The sequence below is a fragment of the Strongylocentrotus purpuratus genome, unplaced genomic scaffold, assembly GCF_000002235.5.
Source record: "Strongylocentrotus purpuratus isolate Spur 01 unplaced genomic scaffold, Spur_5.0 spur5_scaffold_1, whole genome shotgun sequence".
Classification (NCBI taxonomy): domain Eukaryota; kingdom Metazoa; phylum Echinodermata; class Echinoidea; order Camarodonta; family Strongylocentrotidae; genus Strongylocentrotus; species Strongylocentrotus purpuratus.
Genome location: NW_022145594.1, coordinates 51,381,168 through 51,408,758, shown reverse-complemented (window position 1 = coordinate 51,408,758; position 27,591 = coordinate 51,381,168). Strand labels below are relative to the sequence as shown.

At 39.3% G+C, this 27,591-nt stretch overlaps 1 long non-coding RNA gene across 1 annotated transcript in view; it reads left to right on the top strand.

Moving 5' to 3' along the window:
* The first annotated feature begins 12,491 nt into the window (after positions 1-12,491).
* Positions 12,492-27,591, top strand: part of LOC115921210 — a 29,298-nt gene continuing 14,198 nt past the window's right edge. The window contains exons 1-2 of the long non-coding RNA XR_004062812.1: positions 12,492-13,093; positions 13,969-14,086. This is a non-coding gene — a long non-coding RNA (uncharacterized LOC115921210). The remainder of the gene's footprint in view (positions 13,094-13,968; positions 14,087-27,591) is intronic.

The following is a 27,591-nucleotide window of genomic DNA, read 5'->3' as shown; positions in this document are numbered from 1 at the left end:
AAGCTGAACACTCCTTGAAGAAATGAAGAGTCGTCTGCTTTCTGGAGGAAAGACTACGCTCTATACCCATGTTATTCCACATGAATGAGATGGTGAGGTCTTAGTTTAAAGATTTTTTTTTTAAATAACCGAGTCTGAAGTAAAGACTACACTCTAATCCCATGCTTTATTGCCGGGTCTTAATTTGGAAGATGGAGGGGTCTTAGTTTAAAAGGTTTTTTTGTTGTTTGTTTTGTTTTGTTTTCTTGTTTTTTAACTTTTAAGTAACCGGGTCTGGAGGAAAGACTACGCTCAATACTCTTGTTCTTCCACAGGAATAAGATGATGGGGTCTTAGTTTTGAAGATTTTTAAAAAGTTTTGAAATAACCGGGTCTGGAAGAAAAACTACGCTCTAAACCCATGCTTTATTACCGGGTCTTAGTTTGGAAGATGGTGGGGTTTATTTTTTTTAATTATTTTTTACTTTTGAATAACCCGGTCTGGAGGAAAGACTACGCTCGCTTCTCATATTATTCCACAGGAAAAGGATTATGGGGTCATAGTTTTGAAGATTTTTTAAATTGTTGAAATAACCGGGTCAGGAGTAAAGACTGCGCGATATACCCATGCTTTATTACAGGGTTTTAGTTTTGAACAAATTCGACAAAATATCCCTTCAAATTTATTTAATTTGTGGGTAAAGTCATTATAACATTTGTGGGTGATTCAAAATTATTACATTTGTGGGTAAAGTGGTTATTACATTTGTGGGTAAGTGTTATTACATTTGTGGGTAAAGTGTTATTACATTTGTGGGCGTTATTACATTTGTGGGTGTAACAGGGGGGGGGGTGGTAGTGAGCACTACTTTTTTCATTTTTTTTGCTCCCGCAAGTTGAAAATCGTGTATGTATAACTCCGGAGAGTCTTTGCATTTTAGAGTTCCTAGATAATATGCTTTCCATAAGACTCTCATTACCTTAGCCCGCTTATACACTCTTTCAATTCAATGGACTTGAAATTTCTCTGTGCATTAACCTGTACAACTATAATTACTTCAACCTCATTTATCTCTCATCTTTTTTTTGAAGAGCACCTAAAAAGATTGTAAAATAGGTGTTTGTAGTAATATTTTAATCATGAAGTTTGTATCGTTATGCACATAATCAAGAAACTAAGGTTACCTGTTTACGATTCTATTCCATATGGTGTTTTAATTATTATGATAATCAGAAAGATTTGATTGCCGTGCACTAATCAAGAACCCAAGGTTACCTGTTTACGATTCTATTCCATATGGTGTTTTAATTATTATGATATTCAGAAAGGTTTGATTGTCGTGCACTAATCAAGAACCTAAGGTTACCTGCTTACGATTCAATTCCATATGGTGTTTTAATTATTATGATAATCAGAAAGGTTTGATTGTCATGCACAATTTTTTAATCAAGAACCTAAGGTAACCTGTTTACGATTCTATTCCATATGGTGTTTTAATTATTATGATAATCAGAAAGGTTTAATTGTCGTGCAATAATCAAGAACCAAAGGTTACCTGCTTACAATTCTACTATTCCGAACGGTGTGTTTATTGTAGCTTGTTTTATATGCTATTAATCCACCGGAGTGAAAACATGATTGGAATTAGTACATACAATCCATGATTGTGCAAATCGATATCTGGGGGCAGGCAACGTTCGATCAGATTTTAGCTTTATATTCAAACAACGTTTTGCGTAACTTTTTAAAGTTTTGTTAACAAAAAAAAACCTATAGACGCCCTGCATATTATTTGAAATGTTGGTTTATTTTGCTGAGAGAATATAAACAAATTGTTGCTGAGACATGTTGAAGAAAAATGGTCTAATGGAAAAAGGAATAGATTACACTTTCCTGCTCATTATTGAATACAGGGAGGGGAAGTCCACCCTGATATTAAGTTAGCTTCATTAGAAGCAGAACAATAATTTGGGTTTTCTGTTGTACGCAGAATTTGTTTGTATTCTTTCATCAATATTCGACATTTAATAAACGCATTTGTTTTGAAAACCCTCGCAGAAATATGTCTTAAATTAGACCCTCTTTCACATTATGATACGATTTGAGTAAAGTTTTACCATCAAACTTTGAGGCTCCCAACGCTTGAGAAGCTCTACACCAGGCGCAGATCCAGGATTTCTTAGGGGGGCCCAAATTTGAAATTATGCGACCCAAATATCGGTACGTAATGGTGACCTGCATTGACGTAGTGGGGGGGGGGTGCAGGGAGGGGCGATTTCCCCCTCCCTCCTCCGCAAATCGCCGAAGCTTTGACGTGTCATTAAATTATTAGACAAAGAAGACGATTCGTTGTACCATTCTCGAAAATAATCCTCGTCTGAATTCAGTTTACCCCTCCCCCTCCCGCGCGAAGCACCCAAGTTTTTACGTTTCATTAAATCATTAGAGAAAGAAACCGATTTGTGGTACCGTTCTCGACTCTTAATCCTCGTTTGAATTTAGTTTCCCCCTCCCGCGCAGAGCGCGGAAGCTTTTACGTTTCATTAAATCATTAGAGAAAGAAGACGATTCGTATTACCATTCTCAACACTTAATTTTTGTCTGAATTTGGCTCCCCCTCCCCCCCCCCCCCCCCCCCCCCCCCCCCCATTCCTGCGCGAAGCGCGGAAGCTTTTACGTTTCATTAAATCATTAGAGAAAGAAGTCGATTCGTATTACCATTCTTGACTATTAATTCTTGTATGAATTCAATCCCAATCCCCCCCATCCTCCTGCGCGAAGCGCAGAGGCTTTGACGTTTTATTAAATTATTAAAGAAAGAAGACGATTCGTTGTACCGTTCTCGACTCTTAATCCTTGTCTGAATTTCAAAAATGTTTTTTTGTCTGCTCATTTTTCTTTCTACGTCCTCTTCTTTTTCTCCCCTCTTTTTTTAGCCGGTTTTTTTTTTTTTTTTTTTTTTTTGGGGGGGGGGGACGCGTCTGCAGTCAGATGAACATATTTTGATACCTTGTCCGCTCCCGGAAACTCAGGGGATTAAAGCAATATATTACGGTCAGATAAGCATTCAGGGGCCCGCCTTAGGGATCGAGGGTGCGGAAACCCTGGAATCGCAGGGGTTTTAGGCATTTGATTAACAGTCAGATGAATATATTTTTATACCTTATTTGTGACACTGGCAGGACACTGATTGGCGTGAGGTCCAGCGGGCGGAGCCCCCAGAGGCTCAGGGGTTTTATGCATTAAATTACCGTCATATTAGAATCCAGGGGTCCACCTTCGTGCCCTAGGCGGGGTCCAGGGGGCAGATCCGTCGGAAGCTCAGGGGTTTTAGGCATTGATTACGGTCAGATGAACATATTTTTATACCTTATTTTTGACACTGGCAGGACACTGATTGGCATGGGTCCAGCTGGCAAAGCCCCCAAAGCCTAAGGGTTTTAGGCACTAAATTACGGTCAAATGAGTATCAGGGGGCCCGCCTTAGGGCCGTTGGTTGAGTCCAGGAGGCAGAGCCTCCGGAAGCTCGGGAGTTTTAGGCGTTTAATTACGGTCAGATGAACATATTTTTATACCTTATTTGTGCCACTGACAGGACACTGATTGGCGTGAGGTCCAGCGGGCGGAGCCCCCAGAGGCTCAGGGGTTTTATGCATTAAATTACCGTCATATTAGAATCCAGGGGTCCGCCTTAGGGCCCTAGGCGGGGTCCAGGGGGCAGATCCCCCGGAATCTCAGGGGTTTTAGGCATTGATTACGGTCAGATGAACATATTTTTACACCTTATTTTTGACACTGGCAGGACACTGATTGGCGTGGGTCCAGCGGGCGGAGCCCCTAGAAGCCTAAGGGTTTTAGGCACTAAATTACGGTCAGATGAGTATCAGAGGGCCCACCTTAGGGCCGTTGGTTGAGTCAAGGGGGCAGAGCCCCCGGAAGCTCAGGGGTTTTAGGCGTTTAATTACGGTCAGATGAGCATTTGTTGATACCTTATATTGTTGTGACACTGGCAGTTAACTATTCTTTCTTTCTTGCTCTTTTTCTTTCTATTTCTCTTTAATATACTTTGTCAAAAAAGTGTGAGGGGGGGGGGGGGGGGGGGGGGGGGAGGTGGAAGCTCCCGATTCCCGCCGTTCCGCGGGCCCTGACATGTAGGCACCTCAAGAAGCATATTTTTTGCCTGGATGTAAATTTAGGAATTGTTCATTTTACAACAAACGCATAAAATGTATAATTTACTAAAAAATGAGGAAATATCTCAGAAAATTATGTCATTTCAGCATTATGTGTAAACCACCGTAACGGTTATGGAATCAGAAATAAACCCCCTCCCCGATCAAAACGCCAGTGCCCCCCCCCCCCTGATCTACACTTTGTTGGCGGAAAAATCGCGACTTATCTCCCCTACCTTTTTTCTTTTTCTTTTTTTTTTTTCTTTCCCTAATTTCTCTCCACATTTTTTTTTGGCCCCGGAAATTGGAAAAATTACGTCGTCAGATATTTCGTTTAGTGGCTTGGGGGGAAGGGTTACTTCCCCCCTTTTTTTTTCCTTGTTTTATTTTTCCTTCTTTTTTCCTTCTTTTTTTCCCAAGGGGGGGGGGGGACCGGGCCCCCGGACCCCCCCCCCCCCCCCTGGATCCGCCACTGACCAGACCACCGTCTTTGTGCAATGTGCAGCAACAAAGCATATGCAACGTCTCGAGACGTGACAGATCACTTTTCTCTAACCTCTAACTAATCAGAAGGTCTCGTTTTTTTTTCTCTCCAGGAAGTGCAGGTGGACATTAATGCGCATAATGTGGTTCTCAAATTGCAAAAGATCCCTACTCTTAGAGGGGGTAGGAGAAACCAATTTTACATTTCATTACCTTAGCCTGCTTATATACTCTTTCAATTCAATGGACTTGAAATTTCTCTGTGCATTAACCTGTACAACTATAATTACTTTTACCTCATTTATCTCTAACCTTTTTTTTTTAACAGCACCTAAAAAGATTGTAAAATAGGTGTTTGTAGTAATTTTTTATTCATGAATTTTGTATCGTTATGCACATAATCAAGAAACTAAGGTTACCTGTTTACGATTCTATTCCATATGGTGTTTTAATTATTGTGATAATCAGAAAGATTTGATTGCCGTGCACTAATCAAGAACCCAAGGTTACCTGTTTTCGATTCAATTCCATATGGTGTTTTAATTATTATGATAATCAGAAAGGTTTGATTTGATTGTCATGCACAATTTTATAATCAAGAACCTAACGTTACCTGTTTACAATTCTACTATTCCAAACGGTGTGTTTATTGTAGCTTGTTTTATATGCTAAGGAGTATAATCAATCCATCGGAGTGAAAACATGATTGGAATTAGTACATACAATCCATGATTGTGCAAATCGATATCTGGGGGCAGGCAACGTTCGGTCAGATTTTAGCTTCATATTCAAACAACGTTTTGCGTAACTTTTTAAAGTTTTGTTAACAAAAAAAAAACCTATAGACGCCCTGTATATATTTGAAATGTTGGTTTATTTTGCTGAGAGAATATAAACAAATTGTTGCTGAGACATGTTGAAGAAAATGGTCTAATGGAAAAAGGAATAGATTACACTTTTCTGCTCATTATTGAATACAGGGAGGGGAAGTCCACCCTGATATTAAATTAGCTTCATTACAAGCAGAACAATAATTTGGGTTTTCTGTTGTACGCAAAAAAAATGTGTATTCTTTCATCAATATTCGACTTTAAACGCATTTGTTTTGAAAACCCTCACAGAAATATGTCTTAAATTAGATCCTCTTTCACATTATAATACGATTTGTCAACTTATAAGTCCATGGTTTTACCATCAAACTTTGAGGCTCCCAACGCTTGAGAAGCTCTACACCAGGCGCGGATCCAGGATTTCTTAGGGGGGCCCAAATTTGAAATTATGCGACCCAAATATCGGTACGTAATGGTGACCTGCATTGACGTAGTGGGGGGGGGGGGGTGCAGGGAGTGGCGATTTCCCCCTCCCTCCTCCGCAAATCGCCGAAGCTTTGACGTTTCATTAAATTATTAGACAAAGAAGACGATTCGTTGTACCGTTCTCGAAAATAATCCTCGTCTGAATTCAGTTTACCCCTCCCCCTCCCGCGCGAAGCACCCAAACTTTTACGTTTCATTAAATCATTAGAGAAAGAAACCGATTTGTGGTACCGTTCTCGACTCTTAATCCTCGTTTGAATTCAGTTTTCCCCCTCCCGTGCAGAGCGCGGAAGCTTTTACGTTTCATTAAATCATTAGAGAAAGAAGACGATTCGTATTACCATTCTCGACACTTAATTCTTGTCTAAATTTGCCCCCCCCCCTTCCTGCGCGAAGCGCGGAAGATTTTACGTTTCATTAAATCATTACAGAAAAAAGACGATTCGTATTACCATTCTCGACTCTTAAGCCTTGTCTGAATTCAGCCTCCCCCCTCCTCCTGCGCGAAGCGCGGAAGCTTTGACGTTTCATTAAAATTATTAAAGAAAGAAGACGATTCGTTGTACCGTTCTCGACACTTAATCCTTGTCTGAATTTCAAAAATATATTTTTGTCTGCTCATTTTTCTTCCTATGTCTTTTTCTTTTTCTCCCCTCTCTCTTTTTTGCCGGTGTTTTTTTTTTTTTTTTTTTTTTTTTTTTTTGGGGGGGGGACGCGTCTGCAGTCAGATGAACATATTTTGATACCTTGTCCGCTCCCGGAAACTCAGGGGATTAAAGCAATATATTACGGTCAGATAAGCATTCAGGGGCCCGCCTTAGGGGTCGAGGGTGCGGAAACCCTGGAATCTCAGGGGTTTTAGGCATTTGATTACGGTCAGATGAACATATTTGTATACCTTATTTGTGACACTGGCAGGACACTGATTGGCGTGAGGTCCAGCGGGCGGAGCCCCAAGAGCCTCAGGGGTTTTAGGCATTAAATTACCGTCATATTAGAATCCAGGGTCCACCTTAGTGCCCTAGACGGGGTCCAGGGGGCAGATCCCTCGGAAGCTCAGGGGTTTTAGGCATTGATTACGGTCAGATGAACATATTTTTATACCTTATTTTTGACACTGGCAGGACACTGATTGGCGTGGGTCCAGCGGGCGGAGCCCCCAGAAGCATAAGGGTTTTAGGCACTAAATTACGGTCAAATGAGTATCAGGGGGCCCGCCTTAGGGCCGTTGGTTGAGTCCAGGGGGCAGAGCCTCCGGAAGCTCGGGAGTTTTAGGTGTTTAATTACAGTCAGATAAACATATTTTTATACCTTATTTGTGCCACTGACAGGACACTGATTGGCGTGGGTCCAGCGGACGGAGCCCGTAGAAGCCTAAGGGTTTTAGGCACTAAATTACGATCAGATGAGTATCAGGGGGCCCGCCTTAGGGCCGTTGGTTGAGTCAAGGGGGCAGAGCCCCGGAAGCTCAGGGGTTTTAGGCGTTTAATTACGGTCAGATGAGCATTTGTTGATACCTTATATTGTTGTGACACTGGCAGTTAACTATTCTTTCTTTCTTGCTCTTTTTCTTTCTATTTCTCTTTAATATACTTTGTCAAAAAAGTGTGAGGGGGAGGTGGAAGCTCCCGATCCCCGCCGTTCCGCGGGCCCTGACATGTAGGCACCTCAAGAAGCATATTTCTTGCCTGACTGTAAATTTAGGAATTGGTCATTTTACAACAAACGCATAAAAATGTATAATTTACTACAAAATGAGGAAAAATCTCAGAAAATTATGTCATTTCATCATTATGTGTAAACCACCGTAACGGTTATGGAATCATAAATAAACCCCCTCCCCGATCAAGAATCCAGTGCCCCGCCCCCCCCCCCCCCCGATCTACACTTTGTTGGCGGAAAAATCGCAACTGATCTCCCCTACCTTTCTTCTTTCTCTTTTTTTTTTCTTTCCCTAATTTCTCTCCACAATTGTTTTTTTGGCCCCGGAAATTGGGAAAATTACGTCGTCAGATATTTCGTTCAGTGGCTTGGGGGGAAGTAACACTCCCCCCTTTTTTCCTTTTTTCCCTTCACCCCCCCCCCCCCCCCTGGATCCGCCACTGACCAGACCACCATCTTTGTGCAGCAACGAAGCATATGCAACGTCTCGAGACGTGACAGATCACTTTTCTCTAACCTCTAACTAATCAGAAGGTCTCGTTTTTTTTTCTCTCCAGGAAGTGCAGGTGGACATTAATGCGCCAAATGTGGTTCTCAAATTGCAAAAGATCCCTACTCTTAGAGGGGTAGGAGAAACCAATTTTACATTATATTACTCAAGGAAGTGTGTGAAAATGCGACTAATTTGTGGTTATAAAGTTGCAAATGCTTCCTACTATGGATATATATATATATATATATATATCTCAGCACCCCCGGTGAAAAAATCGTTCCCAGGGCTCTGGGGTGAACTGAATTCAGACAAGGATTAAGAGTCGAGAATGGTACAACGAATCGTCTTCTTTCTTTATCAATTTAATGACATGTCAGAGCTTCGGCGCTACGCGCGGGGGAAGGGGAACTTCATTCAAACAAGAGGGGTGAACTGAATTCAGACAAGGATTAAGAGTCGAGAACGGTACAACAAATCGTCTTCTTTCTCTAATAATTTAATTAAACGTCAAAAGTAATTGAATTTAGACAAGGATTAAGAGTCGAGAACGGTACAACGAATCGTCTTCTTTCTCCAATAATTTAATGAAACATTAAAGCTTCCGGTGAAAGAGGCTGTAAGGCGTATTCATCTGCGCGCGATGTATTGTTCAATTTCTTCAAAACATTTAATTTCTGTTCTTTACTCGGTAGCAAAACTACGGGGGAATTAGGCAATTCCCAGCCCCCCCCCCCCCCCCACATCGAAGTAAATAATTTGAAAACACTAAAATGAACTTTACAAATAACATAGAAATTGTCCTCGGGGGTAATTTTCCAGGGGGTTATTGTCCTTGGGGGGTAATTGTCCTCGGGGGGTAATTCTCCGGGGGGTAATTTCTGGGGGGGTAATTGTCCTTGGGGGGGGGGGGGTAATTCTCTGGGGGGTAATTTTTCTGGGGGGTAATTGTCCGTGGGGGTAGTTTTCCGGGTTGTAATTTACCGTGGGGTGATTGCCCAGGGGGTAATTGTCCTGATACGCCATGGTGGAAATGGGGAGGGGGTTATCGTTTCTAAACGTTTTCCCAGCTTGCTTTGTAATCTATATCCAAAAGGTTTGTTTACGTTTTTCCCCTTCAGGTATTGAAAATGCCAACATGGTTCAATGTTTTTCAACAACCGTACGGATGATTCGCCCATCTTTCGATGTTTTGTCGATATTTACTTGAAAGCATTTGTCTTCTTATGTCCAAAGGCATTTCCCCCATTTCCACCTAAGGAGGTTAAAGGTACTATGTCCCTTTTGCAGCCAACCTCAAATTCTGTAGAACTTTGCAGGAATTATGAATATGTCATGTATGTCCTATCTGTGAAATTTAAACGTTAGCAGTGTCCTCATATTCAAATTATGCAAGGAAACCTGTTTACTTGCTAGACTTCACTGTCAGACACTATTGAGTGACTGACTGGCTTTTTTCTTCTTTGGTAATAAAATACATGAAAATAGTTGTAAAGGGTACATGAGCATTTGTCTACATCAATAACCCACTTCTTGTGATGGCCAAGATTAAACTGATTGAATCTTTGCGCAGCATAAAATGTATGACCATTCGGTACAATTGTCTGAAAATCAAGACTATTACTTTTGGGCTCTATAGCCCTAAAGTCGATTTGACAACTAATAGTCGTTATTTTCCCACTTAAATACATTTTCAAACCCCACCTTTTTTAGGGAAGTTCTAAATTAGTATTATCTTACAAATGCAGTTGGAATTTAACTTTTTCATTTTTTTGGCCTGCAAATGGGACATAGTACCTTTAAGGGCAGCCCACCTGCGCATACCTTCAGTGCTTGGTATTAGACAGAGTCAATGGCCCGAAGGAATCCCTCGCAACCGGCTCCAGTGAGACTTGGCCTACCTGGCTTAGCCTCAACCGCCTAAGAACTGGCTACGGTCGATGCAGAGTCCTAATGCAGAGGTGGGGTCTAGGAGACGAACAAACGGCATGTGAATGCGGCCAGGAACAGACAATGGAACACCTGCTAGTCTGCCCACTCCTGCCAGAGCCATGCACCCAAGATGACCTGGAAGCCGTGAATTGCCGTGCCAAAGCCTGTGTGGACCACTGGACGGGACTTGTGTAGTGACTCGATAAGAAGAAGAAGAGTCAATGGCTTTTTGGTGGTAGCAGCTACACTGTCATACACCTCACATCCGTAATCAAAAAGAGATCTTATAAGTGCTCTGTACACTATAATAAGTGATTTCGAGGAGCTTCCCCAGTTTGTTCCAGTTAGACATCTTTAGATATTTAATTTTCTTTTACTTCTCGTGATTACATTTTTGATATGTGGTTGCCAAGTTAACCTTTTTATCAAATATAACCCCTAAAAAGCGATGAGATTTTTCGTACATTAGCTCATTTCCATTCAGTTCTATATCAGGCGGTAAAACGGCATTCGAGCTTTTCGTTAAAAATACGGGCACTGTTTTGACAGGTGAGAGTCGAAACCCCCACTCTTCAAACCAACAAATTAAAAGATTCAAATATTTCTGTATTTTTCAGTAATATGTACAATGTTCCTGCCTGATATCCATATTGCGCAGTCATCTGCATACATAGATATTCTTACATCTTGTTCTGTCAGTATATCACCCATCATTATGTCATATAAAAGAGGACTTAAAACACTCCCTTGTGGTAACCCGTTATGTGTTTTATAAGTTTTAGATGCTGTATTTCCAATTCGTACTAGAAAAGTTCGTGCTTTTAGATAATTTTCTATATACCTCAGCATGTTCCCTTCTATCCCATTTTTTGCTAATTTAAAAACCAGACCCTTTTTCCAAACTGTATCGAACGCTTTCTCGACATCCAAGAAAACTGCTATTACATGTTCGTTACAGTTTATGCTCTTTTGGATGTCGTTTTCTAATTGTCCGTCACACTACGACTTTTCCTAAATCCACTTAAAAAATTGGGTAATAATTCATGCTTTTCCCATTCGTTCAATAATCTTGGCAAAACATGATGTTAAAGCAATTGGTCTACAGGGCGTATCATAATAAAGGATATTGAAGTTTAATGGCGATTTATGTGAAAACTACTGATTTCATAATCAAGCATTTTATGTCTGTTGTAAAGGACAGAATGTCCTCTTTTTAATGACACCCCGATCATACTACTACTGTCACAGTTGACTGAATAACAAAGCATTGCTGTCCACCATGTGAAAGGTGCACTGTGCCAAGTTTGATAACATTTCCTTCTTAGACACATAATCCACTCATTGTTCAGCATTTCAATATGTCTGGGCTGACACAAGCACTAATCTTTAGAATTTATCTGTGAATGCTAACTTGTCACGGTGCACCTTTCACATGGTGGACAGCAATGCTTTGTTATTCAGTCAACTGTGACAGTAGAAGTATGATTGGGGTGTTATTAAAAAGAGGACATTCTGTCCTTTACAACAGACATAAGTGCTTGATTATGAAATCAGTAGTTTTCATATAAATCGTCATTAAACTTCAATATCCTTTATTATGATACGCCCTGTATAAGAAGATGTATTTCTAGGATCTTTTCCATGTTTGAGAATAGGGATTATTACAGAATGCTTTAGTTGAATTGGAATTTTCCCGGTTTTCCATATTAAGTTGATATTCAGCATGATATCCTTGATTGCTTTTGGCGGGTTTTCATACACAACGTATGGTATATAATCTTTTCCTGGGGCAGTCCTTTTTCGCGATTGCACTGCCTTTTCAATTTCTGTTATAAAAAAGGGTTCATTAATAACATGATCAACATTCAAAATATAAATGTCATCGTTTGGTGCCTTCGGTAATGCCTTATTAGTATCCCTGTCTTTTATTCCTATTTTTTTAAAGAAATTTCCAAAGGCATTTGCTTTCTCCTGGTCGGAGACAATATCTTTACTATATGCCAGTGAAGGAGTGGTTATACATAAATCTAAGCATGACAGTTTTCCTGTTCGTGTATCCAGTCTGGTTCCTTCGCCATCATTCAAAACAGTTAGATTATGATGATTCACAAATTGTTCTATCACTTGTCCATTCTTGTCTGTTTTGTCACTTCCCCATATGGTACCATGAGCGTTAAAATCGCATACTATAATAACTTTATCATTTTTATTCAAGAACTTATTTGAAGAACTCTATTTTCCTGCAACCATGTGTCTTGTATACATATCAAATCATACCAATTCTTGTGTGTATTCAAATACTTTATAAGTTCTTTTCCATGCCCTAGTAATCCTTGTGTTTCTTCAGAATTAAAGGAAAATAATATTTAAAATGAACAACAAATACAACCCCCCCCCCCCCTCCATTAAGATTCCCACAGTATGTGCGTATGTGTGTTCGTGTGTATTTTGTAGAAAGGTGTGAATTGATACTTGATATCTACAGCTTCATAGCTTACATGCTTAGTTTTTTTTTTCATTTTTTGATGAACGATGTCAATCAAATATACTGTATTTGAACTTTTCGAGGCACCTGTAAAAATCATGGATCTTCAGTGACTGGTCCCTCAGAAATAAGTGCTAAGTCAGTCACAGAGAATTTATGATTGGAACTAAAGCCTGTCAGTGCATGGTAATTTTTTTTTCTTTCTTCAAATCTTTCCATATTTGATCAACATGGTGTATTGGTATAAATTATGGGCTATGGTTGGAGCGACGGATGCGGTGAACAGCGTTTATTCCTGATAGATACAAATGCAGGTACTTTAAAATATGAAATAATTAAAGAGCAATGATGAAACAATTCTTTGACGTTGATTGATTCGTTCAATTTTATATGAATATGGTGACTTGTCTGTTACGAGCAGATGGTCATGGCAGGCTTCGATATCCTATAAAACTGGAAGCTATCTAGACAGTAATGCAACAGAAATCTGGGTAGAGACACTTTGCCACATCAAGCTACGAGAAAGTAATCATCATCTCACAGAATTCTACTCAAAGACCGCATCGAAATCAGGTAGGACCAACATCCCTTACGTTATGCTTGTTGCACATGAAACGTCTTTCTGATCCTGTCAGTTTGTAATTGTATTCAAAATGATATCGAATATTTAGTAGCGTTAACACACAAAGTACCTTAACGCTTACTAACTAACAGAATGTGAAGAGAAACATAAAACTATTTGATAGGTGAATCATACTTTATTACTGAGGGAAGAATTATGTTTTAATGGATCTTTTGAAAGTGGCAAGACAGGACGTCAGGTTAATTATCTTTCGAAGCAGCCACTATAAAGCGTTTTTCGGTAGTTGAGATTCTGGATTTGGGAAAAATTAATGTATATTCAGTTGTTTAGCGTAGGTCTGCATTTCTTCAGACATTTGTTCGCCCCTTGTGTAACGGGCTTTTAGTGCGTATTAAACGCGGGAGATCCCGGGTTCGTAACATTAGAGGGTGCTTGTGTCTTTTAATAAGGCGTTAATCCTCATTACTCACACAGACTTACACCTGCCTTCCGAAATTGTTAATTGCTTTCGAAATACTAACTGTTTTCAACTCTAGTTTGGGCATGAGCCATTATTAATGCATGTTTGTAATTAGGTAAAATGCACCAAAACTTGGTTAAACATTTAGTGTTGGTTTTATTTCTTACCCAACAAACATCTGTGGTCCTTTGTAGTTTTATAGTTTTATATGTAAAATGTTAATATGCAACTGTTTTAAAGAGGGAAGTCTACCATGATATTTAGTTGGTTTTAGTAAAAGCGACACAAACAAATTAGCAAAATTTGAGCACTATCCTATGATTTTTTTTATAGAAAAGTTACACATCTGTTTTCATCAGTGAAACACAAATTTGCAACAGTGTTTTTGTCGATCCTTGTATTTAGTAGCCGTTATCTAACGCAGTCATGAAGTTACTCATCTTAGCACTGGTGGTGATGATGGTGGTTTGTGTTCATGCTGATTCCAGTGGAGACTCATCATCTAAGTCTGAACCTGAAAGCGGTAAGATAATTGTCAAGCACAGACTTTATTGAGCCATTTAAAGTGTTTTGATTTGTTTCAGTAATAAATGTCTAAACCAGCTTGCAAATAGCTACAAGGGGCAGGGCTGAGTTGATTGATGGATGCGATTGCAAGTTGATCGTGATCAGAGGTCAATTCATGGAGCTCCAAATAGTTCCTTCCCATAAATACTGTATGTCTGTGGAACTATTTGGAGTTCCTTTGATCGCGTAAGTGTGCGCTTGTGACAACTATCTCTCTCAGAACGCATGGTTTAGACCATCCTGCATGTGTTACACGTTATAGCTGACACGGGTTGTGTTTACAAACTTACTATTAAACACCGGGCCCCCACTTGAAAACAAATATAAAACACTTTTATATTTCACCTGCACATTATTACCCTGATGACGACAAAATACAATATATAAGTCATTAGCCTCTAATTAGAAGCAACTATTGTATTAATATTATATTTTAAGCCACCGCACATGCGATTTGATTATAACATTCCGGAAGAAACTGCATAATATATATTTTCTTTTGAATTCTTCCTAATTGATTCAAATATCAATGTATATTTACAATAAGCAATTCAAGAAAGAGCCCCATCTGCTTCAAATTGTAGTGATAGATTGCAATAATAGCAACCCATTTTCGTATAGAAAAGATAAAGATTCACCACTCAAATTTTAAAAAGGTTTCAAAACCTGTATCACCAAGAATTATTTTTCATTTTTATTTTATAAATTGAAACCCAGTTACAATTGGATACAAATAATTAGCGTATTTAACCTATTCATGTTAGAGTTTTGAACTGAATTACATGTATCCCTAGTAGTTTTGTGTTTAGTTTTTTTCCTATTTTTTCCCTATTTCCTTCAAGAAAATAGAAACAAAATAGTCCTATTTTTTTCCTATTTTCAAGCACAAACTATTTTTTCCCTATTTTTTCACCTATATTTTTTTTTCAGACTATTTATTCCTATTTCCTATAAGAAAATAGGAAAAATATAGTTCTATTTTTTCCTATTTTCGAGTACCAAACTATTTTTCCCCATTTTTTCACCTTCATCTTTTTCAGACTATTTTTTTCCTATTTTCTCCAAAAAAATATGAAAAAAATAGGACTAATTTTTCCCTATTTTTTCATCTTAATCTTTTTCAGACTACTTTTTCCCTATTTTTTCACCTTCATCTTTTTCAGACTATTTTTTCCTATTTTCTCCAAAAAAATATGAAAAAAATAGGACTATTTTTTCCCTATTTTTTCATCTTAATCTTTTTCAGACTATTTTTTCCCTATTTTTTCACTTTAATCTTTTTCAGACTACTTTTTCCCTATTTTTTCACCTTTTTCTTTTTCAGACTTCTTTTTACCTATTTGCGAGTACTATTTTCTTCCTATTTTTTGCACTTAAATTTTGTATGACATGATACAAATTTGTAAACTATTTTTTGTCTATTTTCTAAACTTGCATATTTTCATTGTTTATGACTGGCATCCTTTTCAAAAAGCCCGCTTCTCCTGCCATTATCTCTGTTGTTCATTTTGCGACTTATTGGTGGTTTTTACTTTTTAGCTGTGGGGTCACATATTGAATAGTGAGCTCAAAGATGACCATAAATAAACAATGTGAAAAAAGAAAATGTACGAAATTTCAATTTTGTTCCTTTATTAATATTCTTGATTTTATTTACAAACTATAGTAGTGACTAGTGCACTCAAAGATAACCATACATAAACCATGTGTAAAAAGAAAATGTACACATAGACATTTCAACCCAAAAAAAAAATCTCCTTTATTAATAGAAAAAAAAGCATTCGATCGAGATATTCCCGTTCTATGTGTGTGCAAAGTTTCAACGTAGAGGACAGTACGCAAGTACCCGTACGTAATTTGAAAATGACCCGTTATTTGAATTAGTGCGCATCGGACTTTTGCTGATTTTCGTTCATCAAACGTCTCCAAATCACACCAAAATGTCTTCCAGCAATTATTCTAGCGATGAAATTTCATCAAGAGATAGTGACTCCTCATACTCCGATGCCTCATTATCCCATTTTAGTGATTCTTCCCAAGAAAATAAGCCCGACAAATTTTCAAAATATTACTAGTCCCACTCGTAGAGAAACGAGTTTGTTGTCGAATGACGGACCATCGACGAGCGGAACTGGCCCCAGAAAACAGCTGAAAAGGTATGTTTATTTCTGAAACTTAATTATATTATGATATACATATTTTTATTGTGTCTGCTGTTGAATATATTGCTACTTCATAGACATAGTAGGCCTATAGAATGTTATTTTACGTATCAATATTGAAGTAGACTTGGGAGCTACTTTATAGACACCATAACCAGACATGAAATACTCACTGGAAATGTATCAGGCAATCAGGCTTGACATCCTTAACTTCCAGTAAAGGTACGTCTGTTCGGTTGAGGTGTCGGTTGCATGAGAGAGAGAGTTCAGGTTGACTCTATTCCAGGGAAGCTTTCAATAGGAATAGCGCCCTCTAGTGGTGAGGGTGGCTATTGAAGACTGCTATGCTCTGCTACACTCGTAGTCTGCTAATGCAGTCTGCTTCGTGCTTGTAGTCTATATCATAAACTACTACATCCCCCCCCCCCCCCCGTTTTAAAGAACTCATCCCAGGGAGAACCTAAACCCTAAAAAAAAACTCGGGTACCATATTCAGTGTCTCAAACCCGCTAAGACCGGCTTTTGTAACAGCCAGGTCATGTCACAACATACAAAATTTATACAAAACGATGTCCCCGGAGGAAAAAAAAAAAATCTTTTTTCCCCTTCCTTTCCTTGAACAAAACCCTGTTCCCTTTGCCAATTACAAAGGGCAACCCCATTATACATCCCATAATAAAAAACATCACGCCCTCAAAGGGCAATTTCATTATAAACACAATATAATAAGAAAACATCATGCCGATCCCCTTTCTTTGTACTTAAAAAAACAAAAACAAGGGTGATCCAAACAGTATAGTTTTTGTTTCTAAAAAAGGAAAATCAGAAGCAAACAAAATCAAAGGGTGACACGAGTGCCAGCAATGTGCAATTGATTTAAACCAATGTAGTTCAAATCAAATGGCCTCGATGAAACCATACCCAGTTTGCTACATTTAAACAAATCAAAATATCCCAATAATCACAAACCCCGATATCCCAGAGGGAATCGTTCAATGAATACCCTGAAAGCCGAAAGAGAGATCGCTTACCCCTACCTCCCAAAGAACATGTGGAGTATACATCAACACCCCACTTAAAACATTATGGGGGGGGGGTCAGTCACATCGACACCCCTCTCAAATCATTGCAGGGGTCTATCACATTGACACCCCACTCAAAACATAGCAGGGATACTTATCGTCATCCCCCTTAAGTCACTTGAAGAACGAGGAAACCATGAACACAGGCATAAATATGGACCGTGCTAGATTTCTACAAACAAGCAGCAGTGCTATACAGGGATAAGGACATGGAGCAGGAGGCTATAACCATAGACGTAACTTACAGCCAACTTTGACATGTCTATGGCAAAGTCCTTACTTTACTACAAGAAAGCTGAATGAGAAACTCTCCACAGAAAACTACCCTAATTACAAAAAAGCTTGCCAAAAGGATGTAGAGTGAAACAGAGTAAAACGCACACTCCAAGTAAACTCACTCACCCCTTTTTCAAGATGATTAATGAATATGACCGACATGATTAGCATGTAGGACAGGTTTCACTCCAACGGAGAGATCCACATAAGCATTTTGACAAATTGTACTAATTCCACAAAACTAGGATTAAACTAATACACATCCATACATTCTGAAGTACATGAAGATCATATCTCCAGTATGCATGGACTAAGGAAATGTTTATGTGCTTTCATGTAGATAACTTAGAAGTGGACATGGTAGACATAAGAAGATATTTTTGTCTTAATCCTCTTACTAGATCACATAAATTTCACAGGATTCCCAACTATCCTGGAAATCATGGAAAAATCCATACCATACCCCCACCATGTATAACAGATGATACCAGGAACGATAAATTACTTATCAGCTCGAAGATGAAATCACCCATAAGGTAATCCAGTATCCAAGAAGAAGTTTACATGGTAAGAGGTAATTACATAAGAGGTAATTACATAAGAGGTAATTACATAAGAGGAAAAAGCCACTGCCACAGAACTAATATTGAAAAGCTTCTCGACATAAGCCTTTCCCTGAAATAGCAGGGAGGACCTCATCCATCCCTAACTTGTCGGCCAGGTACTTCTCGTCCGACCTTCGTCAGACCCCCGGCAGGGACGGTGAAATCCCTCGCGCCCCACCTAGAGCCTTGGCAAGGTTCTCCAGGTTTTTCTCCAAGCCGGATATCCGGATATCCAAACTGGTAGACAAACCAGATATCTGGCTATCCAATCTTTTCACCAACTCTGACATCCGGGTCTCAAGTCTGGAAGGGGAAGGGGTTGCAGGAGTGCCCCGCGCCAGTCGCAAGGCAATATCCACCCTTCACACCTCGGGCCCTCTGGTCTCGCCCGATTCGGTCGCCATCATTTTGGCCTGCCGGGTACAGCCGTACATGACCTTATGCGCGTGCTGAAACCAGCGGATTGCCTCCACTGCTTCTCCAACATTAGAGAGGCGCTGATTAAGGGCATGACACCCAGCATCGCTATCGATGCAGCCCTGACATAAACGCAATACCAGTTGCCGCTGCACGTAAGTATCTGGGACCCCAGGAAATGCCCGGGATGCAAGCCGGTGCAATTTGTCTGCCCATTCAGGCAAGGATTCCGTGAGACCCTGCTTAGCAGTGTTAAATTCAAGCAGGGTTGCCTCCGGAGGCTCTCGGTATCCAAACCGGCCCTCCAGCTGGCGTACTACACCGAAATAACCCATATTCGGGTCCCGCTCCTGAATCCCATCGAAAAACTCGCTTGCCTGGCCGTCCAGACACCAGCACAACTGGTTTAGGCGCTGTGGATAATCCCACTCGCAGGCATCCGCAAATGCGGATAATTTTCGGAAGAACGCGCGCCAATTCCCACGCCCATCGAATCCGATCGATTTGGGGAGTGGCTGATAACAAGCCCTCCCTCGGTTGCGTCCCCAATCTCCCTCCCCTCTAGACAAAGACGGTCGGGGGAATGCATCGCCCATTTCCGGGGGCAGGGTTGGAAAAGTCCGGGCCGGCCCTGGTAGGGAAGTATCTTCCCCACCTTCATATCTCCACGAATTCGCGCGGGAGAACCCGCCCGACTCTCTCACCGGGGGAGGATAACTGTCATGGGGATAAACCTGCCCAAGACTTCTTCCTCCGGATTCTCCGGATCCTCTCCCCCGGAGCGTGCTACTCCAAAAATCGCCCGTTTGGAATATTGCCCTAGATGGCATTCTGGGGGACTCTCCCCCATAATCCAAATGCGATCGGAAGTCAAACCAGCCTTGCAGATTGCCTACATCCGCAAACATAGCAGAGGACTCCAACAGCTCAGGAGTAATCCCCCATGCTTCTCCCGGAGTTCTAAAATACGCCCCGCTCGAACAGGGCTTACCCCGGGCATGGCCAGCAACTCCTCAAACGTACAACTATTAATAGGGACCTTCTCCATATCCCCACAGTGCTAGGTTAAATCCTTCAACAATAGGACAAAACCTACAATAATAAAATAAATCCCAGAATATGAATTGATCTATTCAGCAATTATAAACACCCTACAACCGCAGGTGAATAATTGAAGTTATTGAACAGAACAATATACCAGGATATATAACCACCAATAAAATAAATCCCAAAATAGTAATTAAACTACCCAACAATTATTAGTACCCATACAACCACAGGTAAATAATTGGATAGAATACACTAGGATATTTTAGCACCAATAAAATATATCCCAGAAGATTAATTAAACTACCCAACAATTATTAATACCCATACAACCACAGGTAAATAATTGGATAGAACACACTAGGATATTTTAGCACAATTGCAATCACAATCACAATCAAAACAAAGGAAACACAGACCCCTACTGCCCTAGATCAATTCACCGAACCGATATAAAATATCGACAAGGAGCCTACTTCACTCAAGAATGAGCTATTACTCCCCCGTCTGAGAGGTTCGATGAAATAAAAAGGAGCTACACCCCTCCTTGCGCCCTAACCAATACACCAGAGACAGGGTAAGATATACCCACCCCGGCACTGACTGTAATAAACCCAATGTCCTACTAAATTTAATCCCTAATACTAGTATTAAACTCTAAGTCTGTAATTATTCTTATATTCTAAAACAGTTCCTAAATATAAGAAATAACAAATACTATAATTGTATCAGTATAATGCAATAGATTCCCTAATCCTCCAACACTACAACTGCCCCACCTCCGCACCGCCAAGACTCACGACTACCCTGGGATAAAACTCCCAGAGCCAAGTCCTCACCCACGGTCACAAAAGTGCTATCTATTTATCTGGTATCTTCTGTTTCCCGGAAAACACCCCTACAACGGAGTTAAAACCGAACAGTCAACCAAGATAAACAAACAATCAAAAGCAATTCCAGTTATAGATTCACCAGAACAACATCACAATTAATACAGATTCCAACCAAAGCAAGTTATGTAATAAAATACAAGTAACCTAACCTAGTTAGTAGAGGTCTAGAGTCTAGCCTCTAGGTTCTATTCAATTCGCGAAGGGAATTATAAATACAACTCCCTCCACCAACTAAACAAACAGACCAACAAATCTGAAATATTTGCCCTAAACTAACCTAAGGAGTAAGGATTGCTAAGAACTATTTAATAATTGGAAATTGTTTACACCCTACAATTTGATTAAGTTATTTTATATAATATTTAATAGAATTAACTTAACCAAGTCTGCGAAGAAGACTAGAATCACCCCCTCCACAGTAGCAGAACTCATGGGAGCAGAACCCCCACGATATCCACTAAATCTAGATTTATTATCAGTAAGCTTCACGCCTCCGAAATAAATTAAACGAATCCAAACAAATTAAACGAATCCAAACAGCTTGTCTTCAACAAATAATCACTAGCTTTATTTGTCTCCTATTCCCCCTTTATTTTTAATTATTTAATAATTGGCTAAAACACAGCCCCTGGCCCCTACCACCAAGCGGGTAGGTGGGCCTAGACGGAACTGCTAGTAACACGAGCACTCACACACGTATACAGCCAGTCCACGTATCAAAAAATAAACGAAGGAAAAGCCCGACAAAATCGGGATAAAGGAGAAAAATCAATGATTAAAAGGCAAAAGCAACGGATTTCCTACCTTACGATCCACGAGAATCCCACCTCTCACAACTCCAAAGGTACTTGTAAGTTGAAGGAGTTTACGATTTTGCAGGAGCAAGACTTTTGTTTGTTGTTGACAGTCGAGTCAAAAAATAGATCGCAACGCTCACGCACCCAGATATCCTCCGCCGTTTCCGAGAAATCTCAAACTCTCGCACGTGTTCAGAAATTGAAACTTCTCAACACGTGAGCGAATGGGGACGTACTCCGGAGGATCTGGGTGGGCGAAATTCCGCCGCCCTGATTGGTCTATCCCCTCCAGCGAACGTGTGCGAATCTTGAATTCCATTCTCCTCAAGATTCACGCTCGGGGGGATATGAATGGAAAAACATAACCCAGCCTGGGGATATATATACAATCATCCCCCCTCGGTTATTCCTGGAATGTTTCCCACATTCCATTATCCATTGTTCTACAGATCACATTAATTCACGCCATTCAATAACAATGATTCCATAAACATTCAACATGGCTGACCATCTCATCCTGTTTAAGCCAACAGGTTGATAATGATATACCATCATTCCATCACACCCAACATTAAAAAAAAGAGACATAAAACAGGACACCCACACCACTAGTATTAACACTAGCCACAAATAACAACATAACATCCACTCACGGGAGATAAAGTACCATATTTCACCGCAGCCATCCGGCCAGTGGGCCTACCCAGCTCCCACCGAACCTGCCAGCCCTTCACGGCACTCAACCCCCGTAACGGCACAGAAAATTTACCCACTGAAAAAAGAATGGTCAGCCGGAACTATTAGCGGGCAACGCCCACCACTTCCACCCGGAAACCCCGTTTCCACTAGGAACCAAGCGAGCATCATCCCGCACAGCCCCAAGCACAACCCGGCAAATTTATGTCCGTGCCCCGTTTTGACAAAATAAATTGACAAAACAACACAACAAGTTACCCCAAAACGGTGCATTTCGAGGTCCTAAAAGTCCGTGACGCCAATGAAGTAGACTTGGGAGCTACTTTATAGACACCATAACCAGACATGAAATACTCACTGGAGATGTATCAGGCAATCAGGCTTGACATCCTTAACTTCCAGTAAAGGTACGTCTGTTCGGTTGAGGTGTCGGTTGCATGAGAGAGAGAGAGTTCAGGTTGACTCTATTCCAGGGAAGCTTCCAATAGGAATAGCGCCCTCTAGTGGTGAGGGTGGCTATTGAAGACTGCTATGCTCTGCTACACTCGTAGTCTGCTAATGCAGTCTGCTTCGTGCTTGTAGTCTATATCATAAACTACTACAATATCCCCATGTAGTGTTGAGGTTGTAGACTAACTCCGGGAAGCTCCAACACCGGCGCCGCAGGCGTCGGAGCTTCGGGTGGTTTCGTTGGTCTCTCGTGGGGGCTAGTAAAACAGTCGATTGGGTGATATTATCGTTAAATCTGCAAAGGGAGTACTTACAATTTTTACATCATAGGGTGCACGACTCCTCAGGGCTCAACTCCAATCACTTGAATGTATAATTTGAAGAAGTCTTCGATGGGAAAAAAAAGGTTAATTCGGGGTACTACACCAACGATTCTTCCATGTCGCAGCGTTGATTCAAAATAGCGATGAGAAGGTACGCATGCGCGGCAGTGGCGAAGAAAATATGAATATTCATGCTATCGAGCGCCGATCGCTCGAAATCGCTGAATATGGGTCTGCAGATAAACATGAAGTTGTAGATCATGCCATGATCTACACCAGCTTCTGCAACTAATAGATCTAGACCCTTTTACAAAGTTATTCAAATTTATGGATGTTTCTTTCCTGGGGATAGTAACAAGGGATTCCATTAACTAATGAACTTCAGTACTTGCATGGAATCCAAATTGCATTACTTGCTGCTATGTCTGGCAAGCTTTCAGGTTCTCAAGAACAACCTTTTTTTTTAAAGTATGCATAACATTTGAATATGTTAGTGAAAAGGTGTATTAGATCACCTTAAAATTCTTGGAGAAAGCATGTTTATATTATATTCAATTATATTTTTACTTATTGAAAGTGTATGCCTTTCTATGTTTAAAAAAAATAATTCTTGGCTATAGATAACAAAGTATTTGTTATCTTAATTTCTTTTCAGCATTCACACTGAAGGTGCGACCCAACGAGTCGTCGCCCTCCGTTCTTCGTCAGGCCATGCGGGTGAAGATAGAAGGCGTTAAGTATAGACACAATAAGAAACATAACCTGTAGATATCTAACCTTCATCCTCCCTTCCATGTAGTTATTAGTTATTAGTGTAATTAGTAGTAGAAATTTACTTGCCATATAGCTCTTATCTAGTATACTTTTTAAAAACTACTTTACACATGATAGATATGTTTGAAATTTATAAAGATGTTTTCTGTTTACTATCATTATTCCCAAAGACCAGCTGACATGTTCTGCCTTTCTTAGCTTGCCATGAACAGGGTATTCATGTATTGCAACTTGTATATATATATTGTTTTTACTTTTGATGTGGAGTTTAAATACCAGAAGAAAAAAAAATCACTATTTCCAAAGATATGCAGTGTTATAAGCTTGATATATTCTGCCTTTTTATGTAGAAAATTTACTTTGCCATACATTAGCTCTACCAAGTACTTTGTTTATATGATAAATATGTTTGAAAGTTTGAGAAAAAAAAGGTTTTTTATTACATGTATGTTAATGTTTAGTGCATATTACTATCTTGCCCCCCCCCCCCCCGAAAAAAAAATATCAGCCGATGTGTTCTGATTACAGATACTTGCCAAAAACAGGGTATTCAGTGCAACTTGTACATTCATATATATATAGATATATATATTTTTTTTAACTTCTAACATAGAGTTTATACAATCGGTACAAAATATCATTATTGCCAAAGATATGCATTTATTGCATTGTACCTATCAGCTTGATTCATTCTGCCTTGTCTTTGTAGAAATTTACATGCCGTACAATTTGGTCCTATCCAATACTGGATATTTGCTAACCTATATGATATGATATATACATATACGTATACATGTATCATTGCCAAGGACACCAGGTGACATTTTCTACCTTTTTATACACTAGCTTGCCATGAACGGGTATTCAATGCAACTCACACTTAATGCTAACATACATGTATAGTTTATTTATATATTTTAAAAAGCCATCTTACGTATAGTTGTTGTTGTTTTTGTACTAGCTTGCTTTAGTGTGTTCTATTGCATATTGTTATACCTTTTGTTTAAAGTAAAGTTTAATGTGATTCTTTGTTGTTTTGGTTTTTTTTTTTTAGCTTTTGTTATCATAAATCAGGTCGGCTATTCTTGATATTATAGTGTTTGCCTGTCTTTGTAAGTATACTCATCATGTAGCAGCTACGTGTTTCATATTCTACCTCTTCCATGTGACTGCTTGCCATAAAATTAAATCATATAACTGCACCATATAACTGCATATAATTTTTTACGAGTATAATGAAGCTGACAACTCTTAATGGAGATATTGGAAATGTTGGTGATTGTGACATCATATACCTTAACATTGTACAATAATTGTTTTGTTATTAAATTCCTTTTTTAACATATAATTTTGTTTCTCATTCTATCCATCAAGACGTTTATAGATTTCAGTGATCAAGAGACTGCGTGATCGATTCTGAGAGTATCCATTTGCACAATGACTATGACAATGAGAGAATGGTTGACTCTGAAGTGGTGTACTGGAACTGAGAGAGTGGTTTGAGAAGTATCTTTGAATGGATCAATGTTACAATGTGTGTCAATCCATGAACAACAAATACAACAGCATACATCACTCAGTAACAAAAATAGAAGAAAAATAGATTTAGATTTCAAAAATACCTTTCTTTTAAAAAAAAATAGGGGAAAAATAGGTTTGTAACTAAAAAATAGAAAAAAAATGTATTTTGAGAAATATATTTTTTATATATTTTGCGAGGCTCCTCTATTTTTTTGCTATTTTTTACTTGTTCCAAAACATATAGGCCAAAAATATATTTTTTTTTCTATTTTTTTCCTATTTCCAATATATTTTTTTACTATTTTTCGACTATTTTTAGGGAAAGAAAATAGATAAAAAATATATTTTTTTAATATTGTTTTTGTCTATTTTTGGTCTATTTTTTGACTATTTTTAAAACTATTTTTTTACTATTTTATTTTGACTATGTTCACATCTTTGAATGTTTATGTCTATAGTGCAACGTTTCAACAAAATTTATAAAAACTTCCGAACCAGCCAAAGATGTCAGTTGAGTAACACGTTAAAGAATACAGTTGTTTATTATTTAGGAAATAATAAATCTAGTAGAACTTTGCTCATAGATACATGTCACGTTATTCGACGATATACATTGATTCCTTAATGATTATGCTCTCTCCTCTATGAGATATATGTCAACTATACATGACCTTCATGCAACTCACCTTGGACAACTAGATACACTTCTAGACAAATACATTAAAAAGTGGATGGGCATCCCCCGGTGTGGTGCCAATATTGCTGTAGTTCATGCCCCAAGGGGGCTTAATATTCCCACTATCTCTGAGCTCTACCAAACATGTCATTGCCTTGCCTACAGTAGATCGAAAGTTAAAGGTGACGAAATGGTAGTTCATGCCCTAGATCAACAACTTGCCAGAGAGGAAAACTGGACCAGAAAGTCATCTACAATCCAGGTTGCATACCAAATTCATCAAACCAGTTTACAAACGAATTGGAAAGATACTAACAAATCAGTCAAAACGAACCTGAAAGAGGAAAGCAGGAAAAAGTGGGAAAATGAATTAGAACCTCTCCTAGTCCAAGGTGAATTCATGAAGGTACTAGAAATAGAAAACTGTGACTTGTCCTGGAAGTCCATCATCTTCGAACTACCACAAGGAGTTATGAAATTTGCAATAAATGCAGCGATTGATAGTCTGCCGAGTAATAAAAACTTGTATAGATGGGGTAAGCGAATAAATGACTTGTGTAGTTTATGTCAAGCCAAAGGTACTTTGCATCACGTAATGAATAATTGTCAGGAAAAGTTAAATAGATACGCGTGGCGTCATAATAACATTGTACATAATCTGCTAGAGAGCATTAAACAGAACGGCCTTGATAGTGATCACCAAGTATATGCTGACGTGGAAGGGGAGACAATCAGTGGAGGGACGGTTCCCCCAGCTATTGTTCCAACACAACAAAGACCTGATGTATGTTTCATTTATTTTAGAAAAAAGGAAATACTAGTATTTGAGTTGACAATTCCATTTGAAACCAACATTCAACAGGCCCACCAAAGAAAGCTTGACAGGTACGCCGGACTAATACATGATATCTCAGAAGCCGGCTGGACTCCCAAATTACTGTGTTTAGAGATAGGTTCCCGAGGTTTGATAACTCCTGACAACAAGAAAAGACTTATAGATATGTTGAAAACATGTAAATGCAAAGTAAGGTATCCACAACTGAGAAATGAAATCTTGAAAACCGTACTGTTTGGGTCGTATGTTATTTTTTACAGCCGGTCGGAACGCACCTGGCAATCACAACATTACTTGGGCGTGTAAGTGGTTTAACTACTTGGTATGACTTGCAATAGCGAGACCTTTTTCTCTCCCTCTCCCTCTCTCTCTCTCTCTCTCTCTCTCTCTCCCTCTTTCTTTCCCTCTTTCTTTCTTTCTCTCTCTTCCCCCCCCTCTCTCTCTCTCTCTCTCTATCTCCCCCTCTCTCTATGGGGATAGGTTCTCGTGGTGTGATTACGCATGCTACTATATTGACAGATATGATGACGGTACCTAAATGTAAGGTGTGGCATAATTATGTAATTGGGAAAAGTAATATTTCAAAAGTATATTCTGTGTGTTTATATTGTTTTTTACAGCCTGTCTGAACTCACTTGGAATCACTACAACAGTTGGAGGTGTAATTACTTTAAATTAGGATACGTATGTAACTTGTTATTACGGGACCTCCCTCTCTATCTCTCTCCCTCTCTCTCTCTCTCTCTCTCTCCTTCTCTCTCTCTCTCTCTCTCTATCTCTTTCGCTCTCTCCCCTCTTCAACTCTCTCTCTCTCTATGGAGATAGGTTCCCGTGGTTGATTACTCATTAAGAAGAGATTGATAGATATGCCCACGGTATGTAAATGTATTATGAGGCATTGCTAACT